The sequence below is a fragment of the Eptatretus burgeri genome, chromosome 5 (assembly GCF_056783735.1).
Source record: "Eptatretus burgeri isolate ZD-2024b chromosome 5, Ebu_testis_v1, whole genome shotgun sequence".
In the NCBI taxonomy this organism is placed as follows: Eukaryota; Metazoa; Chordata; class Myxini; order Myxiniformes; family Myxinidae; genus Eptatretus; species Eptatretus burgeri.
Window position 1 is genome coordinate 48289350 of NC_140965.1, and position 17405 is coordinate 48306754.

Here is a 17405-nt window from a genome sequence, read left to right on the forward strand (position 1 = left end):
CTGCCAAAGCCTGATGTTCTCGCAAGACAGAGATATGCATCATGTTCACCATGACAAGTGCATGGGACTCACTTGAGACACAGGAAGAAGAGCTAGGGAAGGAAAAATCTCCTCTGTAAAATCAGAACACTGACGTCTCTGGGCGTTTATGAGAATTGCAATGTACCCAGCGATTTGTAGCTATGATGAAGAGCTTGTTCCAAGTTGCGGCCTGTTACGAGTCAAGGTAAAGGTCGAGCAGGCCAAAAAACATGGTGGCTTCAGACCCCAGCGAGGTTATCCAAGAAATGACATAAGACCCTAGAAAGCAAGGTGGCCGAGGATCGCCTGATGAAGGATATAATTAAATAATGCCATTAATTATCTTCAAAAGGGGTATTTTAATTCACGCAACCACCCAATTTTCACTCTTGCACTTCCTTTGAGTTTTCTTAGTGTGCATGCAAAGTTTCAGGCTGCTATGTTTTATACTTTTGGAGTTGTGGAGGACACACACACACACAGCGTTTTATTTATTAAGATTGTTTTTTTCACAAATGGCCAACATAGCCCTGTATGCGACACGTGACCTACCAACTCGTGAAAATGTCCAGAAAAACATACTTTTATGTTCTAAGAAAATGGGTGCTTTGTTCATGAACACAAGCGACACAAAGGCCCTCGATCTGTTATACATACATACCTGTTGTCCTTATCACAGGTGTGGGCAAGCATAGGTAGATGGTCAATATCATGGATGAAACTGCAGAAAACCTCTCAAGAAACTGCAGAAGTTTCCAAAGTTTCAGGATACTTTTAGGCAGCTGTGAGCTCAGTGCAAGCTGAGGCAGGAGGTGTATGAGTTGCTGGAGGAGTTCACCTGTGTGGCCTACAGTCATGCTTGCATGATGCACATCAACGAGTTGCGGGCACTGATGCTCAAGAATATGATGGGCGATGAGGAGAAGCTGAACCGCAAGTCCAAGGTTGAACTCTCCCGTCTGCCACCCTGCAGAGACTCTCTCATCCCTCATATCGACCGGGTGAACAACAGAGTGGGCCAGTGGAAGCGGTCCCACATCCCAATCTATGAACTCTCCAAGCCCAAGGACAGACGTGGCTGAGGGAAAAGTAATGACACCCTTGAACCGCTCTGGGCTCTTGGGCCAATCCTTCCTCCTTCACCGTAGATCTTCAAGACTCTCCTGAGTGTGAATATGACGAGGAGAATGATGATGCTGGACTCAATGATTATGAAGACTTGCTGGATTACCTAGATGATGAAAATGAGTCATTTCCTTTGATTTGACCAAAGAAATTGATGATTTTTTTTTCTATTTCACCCCAGTAAACTGCTTTTAATTTCAAAAATGTTGCTTTCAAACGTTTTCTCATATCATAATTGTTTGATCAAGTGGGTTTATTTGCCTTTCTATGATGTCTAGTTCAAAAGTCATGGAAATCCTTCGCTTTAGCCATTCGTGCAATACGAAATCCATGATGACCACCGTACGTTCCTCGTGCAGTTTGTTTAGATAGGAACGTCTGAAATTGGTTCGTCGACACCCATTGGAGTATAAAAAAGTGTCGGTAAATTTTCTGGGAGGTACACTGGGGGGGGGGGGGGTCAATCTACGAACTGGATTAAATGGTGAATAATCACTTTTAAAAATTCTCTGATCCGGATCATGATTCGAATCTTCACCAAAATTGAATAAACTCTTCCTTGTTAAACACCCAACCTGCCCACCAAGTTTCGTCTGAATCTGTCCACAAATTTTTGAGATATCCTGCTCGATGTTGTTTTTAGCCCTATCTCTCAATGGTGAAAAATCACTTTAAAAATTCTCGGATCCAGATCTGGATCCGAATATACATCAAAATCTAATCCTTTCGTTGGTGTCACATACCCAAGCTTTCCACCAAATTCCGTCCAAATCCGTCCACAACTTGAGATATTTTGTTCACAAACAGACAAACAAGAAAGATGTTGTGCAGAGCATGACACTTGTGAAATCCAGAATATAAATTTGACCTTAAAAATAATTGGTGGTTGAACTCAATGACCAAATATGCAAATCTTCAAATTTCAAGACAAAGGATGAAAATTGTCAATTTTAGAAATTTGGCCGATGATGTCAACCTTTTAGCCTATGGTGAAGTCAAGAATACTTGTTCGTTGAATTCAGTGACCTGATATGAAAATCCTCTTCAAACTAAAAATCAATGGGATCAAAATTGACAATTTCAGAAATTCGGCTTATGTTGACCTTTTGGCTGATGTTGACCTCAAAAATAATTGGTGGTTGAATTCAGTGATCTGATATGCAAATCCTTTTCAAATTTCAAGCCAATAGGGTGAAAAGTGAGGATTTTAGAGATTTGTTGAGCTTTGGCCTATGTTGACCTCAAAAATAATTGGTGGTTGAATTTAGTGACCTGAGATGCAAATTGGCTTCTAATTTCAAGTCAGTCAGATGGAAATTGACAATTTATAATTTCAACTCAATCGTATGAAAATTATAGATTTTAGAAATTTGACAGTTGTTCACCTTTGACACATGCTTACCTTTTGACCTCAAAATCAATAGGCTTCTTGCTTATGATGAACTCTACCAAGTGGTGAAGTTTCGTGAAGATTGGTTAAAAATTGTGACCTTTTTAGGCTTAGGCGATTGACAAACAAACAAACAGACAGACATAACAAGCCGGTAGGCGGCGATGGGTCGCCGAGCATGGAAACTACAAGATATAGAGCAAAATGGATGTCATATAGCGGATAGGGAATCACCTTAAGATTATGCATGTCAAATCTCATCCAGTTCCATCGACTGATAACTACTCGGTATCCATTTGAATGAAAAGTACCGAAAATGCGGTTTGAAATCGGAAATCCCCAAAGTTCGAGGGGGTGCTGTGGGTGAACAAAAATCTAAATCGAAAATCCGGCTCGATCGTTTGTGCACAATGTATTCCAGACGATTAGTGTGAATTTTCATGACCATCTTACCATAACCCAAGGAGGATTAGCATTTGGCGCAAAGGCACCTCCAGCTCTCGCATATTATCGATTTTTGCACTAATTGAACTTTGACCCCTGACCGAAGCGAAATCGGTCAAAATATATATATATATATATATATATATATATATATATATATATATATATATATATATATATATATATATATATATATATACTGAGGCAAAGTTGTAGTACTCATTGAGTACCATGAACCTGCAAAGTTTCATTCGTATCGATGCACTCACCCGGTCGCTCGGGGGCCTTCAATTTTCGCGCATACCCTAATTGTAGGGGGCGCTGCGGGTAAAGTATTCCATATATCACAAAAACTGGAATATATTTGATAGAGCATCACCTGAAGATCATTCGTGCCAAATTTCATAACCCTACGTGGGATAATGGCTTTCGGAATTGATTTCGCGTGAACGGTACCGATTTTGAAGGTTTTTCGGTTGTTGCTGGGGAACCAAAGCGTCCCCAGCAACCATCACAATTTCCAAAGCACTAGGTCATAAGATGTACCTACCACCCGAGTTTGGTCAAAATCCGCCCACGTTTACTACCAATTATGCTGATGACAAACGAACAAACATCCAAACAAACAGACAGAATTACTGACAATAAGGGTCACCTATTTCGGCGACCCAACAGACAGACAGACAGAATAACGCACACGACCCACCAATATACTTGAAAAATCTTCGATTTCCACAAGTAACAAACAAACAAATGAACAGACAGACAGACAGGAGTGAAAGCATAACCTCCATCGTAAATATACATAAAACAGAAAGTTGATATAAATTGTATGCACACACACACGGTGTATATATATATATATATATATATATATATATATATATATATATATATAAATATATATATATATATATATACATATATATATATATATATATATATATATATATATATATATATATATATATAAAACTCTTGCTTTCAAAGGTGATAGAGAAAGCATTCACTCTCTGTCTCCCTCTACAGGTATAATCTTCAGCAATAACTGAAGAACTTGGTATTTTAAACTTTGGACTCTGTCGCCACCCTGTGGCACACTATCCATGTCGTGTTTCGTTATTTGTGTAAATCATTATCAGAAAGGATTGGATTAGCTATGCCATGTTTTTTCTGTAACAGGGCTACATGTAATGATGAGATAACAGTGAAAGTGCCTGGTTTAGATACACCCGTTTCATATCCACAGCTAGTTTGAGTAACTTCACACTATATGGAAAAGACGTTTACAATAGTACTGCATATAAATATTGTGCGTTGTAAAATTCAAAGTTGAACATCATTTCTGTGCATTTCCTTTTCTCATAAAGTTTTGGTCACCAATTCATTACAAGCAGAGCGGAGATAATTGAAATAGACCGTCACTCACGAGAAGTGTTAAGCCGGATGTCCTTTCTGTAGTCACTTTATAAGAATTGAAGACCCCAGTGAATTTCATGAAAAGATCTCGTCTTTGAGCAGAGAACATCACAAACTCAAAATTATTCCCACGGACCAGGCGCATCTGCTGAAACTGCCTGTGGCTCACACATTATAATTGGTCGAAGTTGAGCAAAATATAGAATCAATTAACGTTGGCAGAAATTGAATAGAAACAGTTTTTTGGAAAGATTGGTAAATTTAAAAGATACGTGCTGGGATGATTGTTAATGGATATCTCGTTACATATGGCCGAAGTTATATATCCAAAAGAGATTTTTGAGAACAGAGTGATTTGGTTGTTGAGTGGGTAATGGCTTGATGCATTGCTTTCACTGCTTTGTTTAATTGCAATGGCTTCTCTGAGTTTTTCTCATAAGTTGCTCATGTTTTGTGCAATAAGAGACTTTCGAAATGACGTACGAATGCTAAATGAGGCCTTTTGTGCATGTGCTGTGTGTGTTTACACCGACTCGGTTCTACTCACCAAGCTCTTTTAACCTTCCATTACCAGCATGGAATGTGCAACTCGGATCATCTTTTTGACATAATTTTCAGCATTTAAACCGAGTGGCAATTTCAAATTGGTTAACCATAATTGCTCTGTTCCTGGATGCAAATCAGACTCACCAAAATATAGGAAATCCGATCAATATCCATGGTTGAGGAGTCGAGTTCCCACCATTTCCTGTTAATGGAAGTGAGCAGTGGCGGACACACACACACACACACACACACACACACGCACACACACACACACACACACACACACACACACACACACACACACACACACACACACACACACACACCTCCTTTGAGCAATAGATTCAATAAATGAATGAGGTTTATACTCCAACCCCATGACAAGTACATGGATACAGCCACTTAAAATAACTGGATTTAATGAAAATAGACAAATATTAACAAAGGACAATATCACAATAATATAATACATGAGGTGAATTTAAATTTAAGTTGAGGCACCTCTACACACTTACAGACAAGTGGGAACAAAATAAAAGCAAATAGTCCAGGAGCCCAGAATGTTTATTCAAGTGAAGAGCGCCGGAACGTTTGACCACATGGACTGATGGGGTCATCCACCAGGTCAGGTCAGGTATGGGAGCATGTGCCAGAACAGCGCGTCACTGTATCCACTTTCCACCGGTACTCCAGGGGCCTCCGTCTGGCCATCCCCCAGGCAGATGCCAGGCCCATCCCCTTCTCCTTGAGATGCTGGTCAACCTGCTGCAACCACGAGGCACGTGGTCGGCCCATTGGACTCCACCACTCACGAGGCTCCCTCGCTGAGAGAATCTGGTGAGCAGGATCAGCGTCAGGAAAACGAGCCACATGTCCATACAGCCGCAACTGACGCTCACGGACTATGCAGGTAACAAATCTCATCCGAGTCGCTCTCAGCAACCACTCGTTGGACACAAAATCCGACCAGCGATAGCCAAGGATTCTCCGAAGAGACCTGGTACCAAAGGAATTAAGTCTCCGTCTCAGATCCTTGGTCAGAGTCCAAGTCTCGCATCCATAGAGCAAGACTGGAAGTACCAAGGACCTGAAGACTCAGACTTTCGGCCTCCCGCACAGGTACCGGCAGTGCCACACCCCATGATCCAGTGAATCCATGACTCCCCAGGCCCGACCCAGACGTCTATTGATCTCTGACTCACAACCAGCAGAGACATGAATATCACTGCCAAGGTAAGTGAATCTCTCCACGACCTCAACATCCTCACCACAAACAGACACAGACAGGACAGCAGCATCCAAGATGTCACCGAAAGCCTGGATCTTAGTTTTGACCCAAGAAACCCGTAATCCCAGCAGCTCCGACACCTCATTCAGCACCTCGAGGCCCCCAAAAGGACATCTAAAGTCTCTGCAAAGATGACTGCATCATCTGCAAAATCAAGGTCCGAGATCTTGACATTCCCAAACGATGCACCGCAGCTTGATCTCTCTGACATCCTCCCTAAAATCCAGTCCATACAAGTGCTGAAAAGTGTGGGGACAAGTACACATCCCTGACGAACTCCAGTAACAACTGGAAATAAGTCAGAGATGGTACCACCACGCTTCACAGCACTCTCAGTATCAGAGTAGAGTTCAGAAATCAGATCGATCAGTTTTGGTGGCACCCCACGAAGACCAATAATCCTCCAGAGGATATCCAGATTCACTGAATCAAACGCATTACAGAGATCAACATAGGCTGCAAGCACCCCCTGCCGAAACTCTCGCCTGCGTTCGGTGAAGACACGAAGAGCAAGGATACGGTCAATCATTGACCTCTTTGGTGTAAAGCCTGACTGCTCTGGACGCTGGTGCTCAAGCAGATGGTGGCAAACCCTATCAAGAATTATCCAAGCAAAGACGTTGCCCGGCACTGAGAGCAGCGTCACCCCTCGGTAGTTATTGCAGTCTTGGCGATCACCCTTCCCTTTCCAGAGAGGAACAACAAGGCCCCTCTTCCAATCAGTTGGGATGATGCCTGTGTTCCAGGCAGAGCACAAAACTGCATGCAATGACACGAGTGCAGCATTTCCACCACCCTTGAGAAGTTCGGCATGGATGCCACAGATCCCTGGAGCTTTGCCCCGTTTCAACTGGTTCACCGCAGCCCGTGTTTCCACAAGCGAAGGTGGACCACAGTTGATTTGAGGGTCAGAAACAGGGATTGTAACACCCTTGACGTCCAACTCGACAGCTGGGGGATCAGTCTGGTACAACCGCTCAAAGTAACCGGCCCAGCGGGCCTTCACTTCAGACTCCTCTGTCAAGAGCCTACCACTCTCTGCTCCAACTGCAGTGCTCCGAGGGATGGGCTTGGATGAACGCAATGCGCGAATTCTCCTGTAAGCGGGACGAGAATCACCAGTCCACAGGTGATGCTCTACCCCCTCACAGATTCCTCACACATAGGCCTCCTTGTCCACCCTCAGTGCACGTACAGTTTTACGCCTCAGCTCCCTGAACAGCTCAGCTCTGCCATTCAGCCTGGCCCTGCGACTCTGGTCAATGGTATCCAGTGTCCCTTGAGAGACAAAATTCTTCTTTGCCCTGCGGTGAGTTCCAAGACATTCACCGGCAACATCAAGGACGGTTGTCTTGAAGGCACTCCACAACTCTTCAGGACCCCCCAAAGCACACAGACCCCCACAAGTGTCCACTCAGCCTGTTCGCAAACTCCTCAGCTACTCTCTCATCCCTGAGCTTGGCAACATCCAGCCTCAGCTGGGATGGTACCATTCTCCAGGATTTAAGGTGCAGCTTTAGAGTTGCTACAACAAGCCTGTGGTCAGTATTGAGGAACTGAGCACTCCGGTGGACCCTGCAGTTATGGATTATCCTCCAACGACAGTCAACATCCTTTGCCACACCGCCAGCGTTGGAATACCAAGTCCAGCGATAAGCTTGTGGGTGCTGAAACCATGAACCAGCCACCCTAAGTCCATGACTTCTTGTAAAGTCAAGGAACTTAGTGCTATTCTGGTTCATAGTTCCTGACCCATGGGGACCAACACACACCTCATAACCATCCCTATCAGTTCCAGTCGAAGCATTGAAATCCCCCAAGACCAGAAGTGTATCTCGTCTGGGGCACTGATCAACCACAGACTCGAGCGTGGCATAGAATGCATCCTTCACGGTGAGATCACTCGCCTCAGTCGGAGCATAAACAGAGACCAGGGAAATGACACCTAAGGAGTGACGAATCCTTAATCTCATAATACGCTCGTTGACTGGTGTTACCTCAATTATCATTGGGGTCAGCTTATTGGACACAGCTACAGCAACTCCTTGGGTATGGTAACCATCAGAGCGACCAGACCAATAGTAGGTGTAACCACCCACCATTATCTCGCCGCAATCCGGTGTCCGAACCTGAGAGAGAGCTACAATCCCGATGTCCAAACGCTTGAGCTCAGATGATAACAGACAGGTGATCATCCTCTCTTAGGGATAGGATATTCCAGGCACCCACCCGAAGGGACCGCCTCAGGTTAACCCAAGGAGACCGCCGTCTGGTGGACGACACCTCAGCACCACTCCGACACACTCTCCCGCAATCTGACCCAGGGATGTTACCCAGTGGTTTCCCTCCTATCATCAAAGATTGGGGGTCCCGAAGGCTTTGCCCCAATCCCATCATCCGGTGAGTTGCCCTGCGAAGGGAAGCTGCATAGGGTTTTCAGATTTTTTTTGCGTTTTTGTGTTTTGTGGAATGAAGGGTTTTACGGTGGCTGGAGTGCAAATCCTGCCACCAACCTCCTAATAAAAAAGTAACCTAACTGCAGGAGGACGTCCGCAGACACAGTTGAGCATGAGATATGGATGGCCGTTGGCTCACAAGGAGTTCCTCCGCCCTTTTGACAGGTTTTGTTTTTAATCCTGCTGGGTGTCCATATCCAAACACCCTCCTCACCAGAAAACCTGGTGGGGGAGACGGTTTAGTCGCCGACAACCCGACCATGGAACAGGTTAGTACAGGTTTACATGGTACCTGTAGCAGGTCACAGATCTAACCTGACCTGACTTCCGACATCACAAAAATGCATTGCTGCCGGGTCTGACCCATGGCTTTCCCCCCCGATATCACTCAATTAGTGACGCCATTACCGATAAACCCATTTTGCTCAATATCTGGAAAAATATGTATGATAATATAACGAATAAGGTGTCTACACCTATGTTTTCATGGTCAATCATTGCACTGACACCCGCATTATTGCTAGAAAATGTATAGTTTACCGTGTAAATGTTTAGTTCCCCCACTCAGTTTGCAACGCCATTGCGGCAAAACCCATTTACATTGATATCTGAAAAACACTGCATGATATTATCACAAATAAGGTGTCTATACCCATGTTTTTATGGTGAAATATGACAATGCCAACTCTCGTGCTTGAAAATGTTGAGTTCACCCTGAAAGTTGCCGACTGGAGTCGTACCATCTCTGTCTTTTGTTACAATGTGGCAAATGATGCATTGGTCTCTGCCCCCTTTTGTTATTTACAGATCATGGCAAATGACGCCCCCGTTTGTATAACTTGCAAAGAAAGAGGAGAAAAGAAATGTGCCCTGAAGTGTTTCAATTCCAGCAACTGGGAAACAGCCAAAAATTCTGCTAGACGGTGAAAGGCAATTCAAAGTGACAAGTTTTCGAACACCTCGGAAGAGATCAGAACAGCTGAGGGCCCAGAAGGCAAATATTACCACTCAGTTTGCCTCAGTCGATTCTGTGCTGTTAAGAGAGGAGCACCTCCAAGCACAGAACCATCTGAACCACCTCAGAAGACCACTCGTTCAAGTTCCGATCATCCTTCTACCAGCACGAGAGGCGTCCTTGGACAGGAATGTCTTTTTTGTGGACAGAAGAGGAAGAGGAAGTTGCAGAAAAATGAACCCCTCAGCCAATGTTTGACCACAGATGGGAGCAAGGCAATCCTTACTGCTGCTAAGAAAAAGTGTGATACTAGGATCATTGGATTAGGGGATGTTTTGCAAATGTCAGAGGATTGCTCTGACAATAATAATCTTATTGCAAAGGAAGCCAAATACCATAACACTTTGTGTCGTGACTATGCAGCAAGGATCAAAATGTTGAACTTTGCTGCAGAGAATGTGAAGCAATCTAAGACCGCAGCACGAAGAGCGAATGTGGCAGAGGGAGTCAGGGATGTCTTTGGACGAATATTAGCTGTTGCTGCCGAGATAAGCGATGCACTTGATCTACATCACATTCTTAGCTACCCGGTTACTGAATTAACACTTTCTCTTGCCCATAGCAATGGAACTCCCCTGAAGACGGACAAGGCATCTCTCACAAAGAAACTTGAAAGCAGACAGGAAGTGTTTCTCGATGACAACAGTCTTCCCCCAATAACAGCCGCAGTGATTGATGGCGGTATTATCCTCCATGAAACCGTGCTGCAGCACAGCAAGTCCACACATGCAACCATGGCAAAGGATCTTTTGGCAAAAGTATGTTTGTATCGTGGGGAGCAAATCCATTTAGTGCTCGACAAGTACCAGTCACCATCAATCAAAGATTCCGAGCGAAACCTGCATCGTTCAACTCCTCCTCAATCATTCATCATTACTGGACCTGACCACGCTCAGCGACAGTGGCACAGAGTTACTCAAAAGTGGATCATTCAAGGAAGAGTTTACCCGGTTTGTAATGGAGGAATGGAAGAAGCTCCAATATGGTTCAATTCTTGGAAGAAAAACACTGTATGTTTCACATGGTGGTGTGTGTATGGAGATGAAGAACAACGAGGATGATGTGCTGCAAATAGAGGAACCGAATCACCTCCAATGTCGACATGAAGAAGCTGACACACTCATTGCCTTTCACGCAATCATTTCCACTGGTAACATTCTAGTAAGGTCCACTGATACGGACGTCTTCATCATTCTTCTTGGGCTTTCTGGAAGGTCGGAAGGGATTAACATCATCATGGACTACCTGATCAACATCATCTGGCAACTACCAAAGGTACATTGATGTCACTAAACTAGCTGACATTCTTGAGAAGAAATAGACTGGTATCACTGAAGCACAAATCTGCCTTCATGCCTTGACTGGTTGTGATTTCACATCGTGTTTCTACAGAAAGGGCAAAATGAAGCCCTTCCAGCGGATGGAGTCAGATGCAGCTCATGTGATGGCATTGTGATCTCTAACAGCGGAGGAGGTAGACGTCCAAGACATCCTTTGTCTGCGTGCTGTATGGCTTCTGAGCTGTATGGCTCAAGCATCTGCTTGAGCACCAGCGTCCAGAGCAGTCAGGCTTTACACCAAAGAGGTCAATGATTGACCGTATCCTTGCTCTTCGTGTCCTCACCGAACGCAGACGAGAGTTTCGGTAGGGGCTGCTTTTGCAGCCTATCTTGATCTCTGTAAAGCGTTTGATTCAGTGAATCGGGATGCCCTCTGGAGGATTCTTGGTCTTCGTGGGGTGCCACCAAAACTGATCAATCTGATGTCTGAACTCTACTCTGGTACTGAGAGTGCTGTGAAGTATGGTGGTACCATCTCTGACTTATTTCCAGTTATAACTGCAGTTCGTCAGGAGTGTGTACTGGCCCCCACACTTTTCAGCACTTGTATGGACTGGATTCTTGGGGGGATGTCAGAAAGAATCAGCGTCAGGAAAACGAGCCACATGTCCATACACTTGTATGGACTGGATTTTAGGGAAGATGTTGGAAAGGATCAGCGTCAGGAAAACGAGCCACATGTCCATACAGCCACAGCTGACGCTCACGGACTATGCAGGTAACAAATATCATCCGAGTCTCTCTCAGCAACCACTCGTTGGACACAAAATCTGACCAGCAATAGCCAAGGATTCTCCGAATAGACCTGGTACCAAAGGAATTAGGTCTCTGTCTCAGATCCTTGGTCAGAGTCCAAGTGTCGCATCCATAGAGCAAGACTGGAAGCACCAAGGACCTGAAGACTCAGACTTTCGTCCTGCGGTCAAGCTGCGGTGCATCGTTTGGGAATGTCAAGATCTCGGACCTTGATTTCGCCTTTCTCTTCAAAGCCTGCAATTGACTCACTCTGGTCTAATTCAAAATGAGCCTCCTGCTCAACCAAAAGGAAGCTACAGTTGCTACAACTCTCCTCCTCTACATGTCCTGCATATGGTTCAAACATTGGCTCTGCCAAATCTGCTCACCCTGTTCAGCAACATCCCCAATGTCAAAATGCAGCATGTCCAACCCAACTTCGTATGAGCAGTCAGTCAAAGCATGGTCTTGATAGAACCATCAACATCATCATTGAGGCTAACATAAACTTTTGGTTCTATCTCCTCTCCCTTTCCATCCATCCTTTCCCCAGTTAAATATGGCTCCCACAAGCCATTATTAATAAACACCAGCTCTTGCCCTATGACACGAGTTTCCAACCCTTGCACAAAACCACCACCCTGGTGCTGACAAGATCCCAATTCCTCTACCTGCCGTAGCATTATGGCATCCACATGGGTGTGATAGCCTTCCAGGTCCTCATTAACTTTGTAAATTTTTTTATTTGTGGACCCAATTTCTTCTTCCAACTTTTCCCCCATTTGGACATCCTTGGTTTTACCCTCTATCTTCAATGGCAATTCTTCCTGTTTTTGCTGAAATTCGGTCTCCAATTTCCTCTTGAATTTTCCCAGTCTGTCCTGCATTTGATGTTCTTTTCTTTTCTCCATTTTCCAAAATTGAGCCACCAATTTCCTCTCGAATTTTCCCAGTCTGTCCTTCATATGGTGTTTTGTTCTTTTCTTCATTTCCCCAAATTGAGCCACCAATTTCGTCCCAAATTTTCCCAGTCTGTCCTGCATTTGGAGTTCCGTTCTTTTCTCCATTCCATAAATTTGTACCCCCAATTCCTGTGTTATTCCCTTCTCAATTTCGTTCATTTGATCAGTGATGCCTTTTATTTCCCCTTCAATTTTGCCTTACAAGCGTCCATTCCTTTGTTCATTCATTTTGTTTTTCAATCCCCTTATGTAATTCCTTTGTTCAACAATTTTGTTCTTCATTTCCCTCATGTCATTCCTTTGTTCAACAATTTGTCTCTTCAATTCACCAGCCACTAGTTCATTCCTGCATTCCCTTTGTTCATCCATTTGTTGATTGAATTCACTGTTCATTCGTTCCATCTTTTCATTAGTTCATTCATTTTGTCTCCACTACTGTTCCCACAATTTGGGAGCCCACACATTTGTTTTCTGACCCGACAGCCCAGGAATGGGGAAGGTTCCTACCCTATCATCACTCAGCTCCATCCCCAGCTCACTTCTTCCGTACTCACAACCGAGCATGAACATTGCTGTTTCCCGCACGTGTTAAATTTCCCATAAATTTCCAAGCATTCTTCTCTCCCGATACCAATTATTGTGATCAACACTTTCACGTCCCCTGTGAAATGTTGATCAGGTTTCGTATCCCACTCCTGACACCAAATGTCCTGCCGCTGGTGGTCCAGGTTAATCCCCCCGACCCAAATTGTGGTGATGGGCGGTTAACACTCCCAGCCCGCATGGTCGAGCGGTCTTTTCTTATTAGGAGGTGGAGATTAGCACGTGTGGGAAAGGCATGGGGCAATGGCGGTGCGTCGGGGCACAGAAATGGATGCATGGGGGGGGGGGGTGGTGTATACTTGAACCCAACTACAAATCCATAAGAATAGCCACTTAAAATAACCGGATTTAATGAAAATAGACAAATACTCACAAAGGACAATAATCAGAATAAAATAATACGTGAGGTAAATTAAAGTCTAAATTGAGGTGCCTCGACACAAAGACTTAAATACAGACAAGGGGGAACTAAATACAAGCAAAGCAAATTCTCCCTTTATTCTGACACTTAGCTTGGTCCAGAAATGGTCTTTGTGGAACATGGAATTGAGGCACTTCTATAAACCCCCACAACCGTAACAATATGAAACATGGATGAGTGGGGGGAAATGATTGAATAAGCAGGATAAAAGAGAAAAAGCATTTCATCTGCAAAAGAGTAACTATTCCTGTCGTTCAAAATCAAAATAACTGCTTTCTGTGACTGGGAAAGGGATGGAACAAGCCGGTAGGCGACGAGGGATTCGCGAGGATCGAATCGCTGGATACGATGCTTTTCATTCTGACCGATCCACCGATGAAGATTCATTGCCAAGACGTATTGGTTCACATACAATTGTTCCTCTGCCTGGCAAGATTTTTCCTATTGCGTATTTTGCTAACTGGCACTCCTCATAAAAAATGACGGTAAATAGACACCCTATTTTTGAAGGACTACCATTTGAAAAATAATAATCGGTTTGCTGGTTTGTGCTGTGGATCCTCACGTTGCAGACACACACACACACACACACACACACACACACACACACACACACACACACACACACACACACACACACACACACACACACACACACACACACACACACACACAATAAGGGATATCTAGCATATATATAGCGAATCCAACACAGTCTAAACAATATTGTTCAGGAAGCACAACAGTAGGGAAAAGCCCAAGTACAGCCAATCAAAAAAGAGCACAATAGCCCCTCAAGGTTTGAAGGTAGAGACAGCTACACAGATTAAGTGAGTGAATCATTACTTCAGCATGTTCTCAGCATTGATAATGAACAACATTACATTGACTGGCACTGCTCAGAGAACCTCTGCAACTTTTACAATGTGTCTACACAAAAGCCATGCATTATATTCATTAAATTTGTGAAATAAATAAGAAATATCTAAAGTTATGTTTAATCACGTATTAATTGATATACTTAAGTCTTCCTGGAACTTTTGCAACATTTCCAGGTTGTTATATAGTTTTATTCAAAAATGACAAATCAATATCAACTGAAGGCAGATGTATGTTTTACAGAAAGCAAATGTAACAGGATACATGGATAATCATGTTAACAAGGGAATCCTCTCAACTGTAGCATTTTACTGAAGTTCAAATAATATTTTATGAGTGAGGAACAATATCTTTATTCATTCACACCAATTAGGAATGCTTAAAGAGGAAATCTTCGATATTCCCAACCATTTTTTCACTATTGCATTGCACAATTGCGAAAAACATATAGTCCACCCCCCCCCCCCCCTTCTCGCATGAGCACTTCTCTTTCCTGGGCATCAATCTCCAAGCACAATTTACAAACAAAGCCTAGTCCTTCATGTTGTCATCCCTCTCCAGATGAGCTGGGGGGGGGGGGCTTTGGGTGGTTGCAAGACTGGGCCTGCTTTCAGCCACCGTAGTAGAAGTAGGCCCTTAGGCCATTGCAGTAGGGATGTACCCAGAATAGGCGATCTAGCCTTTTTCAACACACTTGAGTATAGGGTTCAGGGAACAAGGCTCATAAGTGCATTAAGGATAACATTTGTCCATCGTCGCAGAATCTACTCATGACATGGACCTATGTATTCTCAATCACAATTTTGCACAAGTTATGAAACTCCTCTTCAGTATCAGGATTCTTATAAGGAGACATTTGTTGAGAAATCATTACAGGTGTAGTTTTCCTCTCAAATCACGAGGCAATCAGTGAGGGCAATGTTGTAGTCGCACATTTAAAAGCACTGTGATAACATCAAATAACATCAGTCCAATAAAAAAAATCCAATGCAACAACTTTGTCCACCATCCTCCAAGGATCCCTTTCAGCCAAGAAAATTTGTTAGCTCTCATAGCTCCTGTCGCTCCCCCTTCCTTTCTCCCAAAATGATTAATCTAATAAACAAGATTCATTCGATGTCTGTCTGTTCGTGTTTTTTTGCAAGGACCGCTGGACTGATAACCACCAAATTTAGCACGCAGCCCAAGTCTGATCCAGGGATTGTCCAAAGGGTACCACCATCTTAGCTTTCAAAGGTCATTTTTCTGGCTTTTTCAGTCATATGCAATCTCATTGGTGAACAGATATCACTTGACATATAACATGGCCAAAGGCAAGCACACCTCATTAGTCAAGCTGTGTCTTCCACCACTTGGCTCACTGCACAGCTGGCCTGACTCCACGCTCAATTGGAACCTACCAAATAAATAATGTGTTCACCGTTTTCATACTGCGGTAAGCCAAAGCTATCTGCTATGGTAAGTGGTGTACAGTACGTTCCTATTCCCAATTGCCACGCAATGCCCGTCCCTTGAAGATGAATTTTAATACATAAGATTAATCAGATGTCTGTCTGTCCACGGTTTTTGCAAGGACCGCTGGACTTACAACCACTAAATTTGGCACACAGATCAAGTCCGCCACAGAGGTTGTCCGAAGTGTATTTTCATCCACAACCTCAGCATTTAAATACCATAAAGATCCATAAGACCTTTTTTACATGCTTTACAGATTAGAATACATGCTTTAGAGAAGACTTTTTACATGCTTGGGAGATAAAACCCCAAATAACCCAAAAACCCTTTGGACCCAAAAGGTGGTTAAGATCCCTAAGACTCTTGAAGACCCCTAAGCCCCCTTAAGTCTTTTCAAGACCCTAAAGACCCCAAAGATCCCACAGACTCAGAAGTCCTTGAAGATCCTTAAGACCCCAAAGACCCTTAAAAATTGTTAGACACCAAAGTCCCTTTAATACCTCAAAGACCCTCAACACCCTCAAAGACCTGTAAGACCCTCAAGATCTTAAAGACTCTTTAGACCTCTTTACCCACTGGTGTTCCCTTGAAACCTCTTTACTCATTGGTGTTCTGGCTCTCCTGCCCCGTGCACAATTTCCCACCCCACCCCGTCGGTTCTCCTGCCCCCAATCCGCCTGCCCTATTCTCAGCCCTGCCAGCTCTCCTGCTTCTCCCACTTCTCATTACCCCACCTGGGCAATGCTGGGTAACTCTGCTAGGAGTAATTATTATTTTAAACATCCTGTACATTGACAAGCCCCAGATATGTCCTTCCCATCGCTGTTCCGAAGCACCTAATCCAGATAAATAGGCCATTCATTGGTAGCGATCTGTTAGGGGTGTGCGGAGCACATGCCTGTTCACTTGGGCCTTGCACCGACCCACATGGTCATGACTGTATTTTGAGCAGCTGCCCGTTCGGAAAGCCTGCCAATCATTACGTTTCAGTTCTTTTTTGTTGGACAGAAATTTCAGTAATTTACAAACTGTTTCACTTTTTGTTATCTCATTTGACAACATCTTGATTTTAAGCACTGACATTGGTTACCAATACTTGTATCATCGACTGGGCCTCATGGACAAGTGGAAGATTGTCAGAGATTACGAGTAATTCTGAAAACATCCTGCAAGGATGAAGCAAAAACTCTTCTTATCAAAATGTTGATGCTGAGAAGATTCAGTTGAACCTGGGACATCACTCATTCCAGTTGGAACGCATGGTCTTATCTCAAAATCTGCAAATGGAATAGGATCAAAATTAATC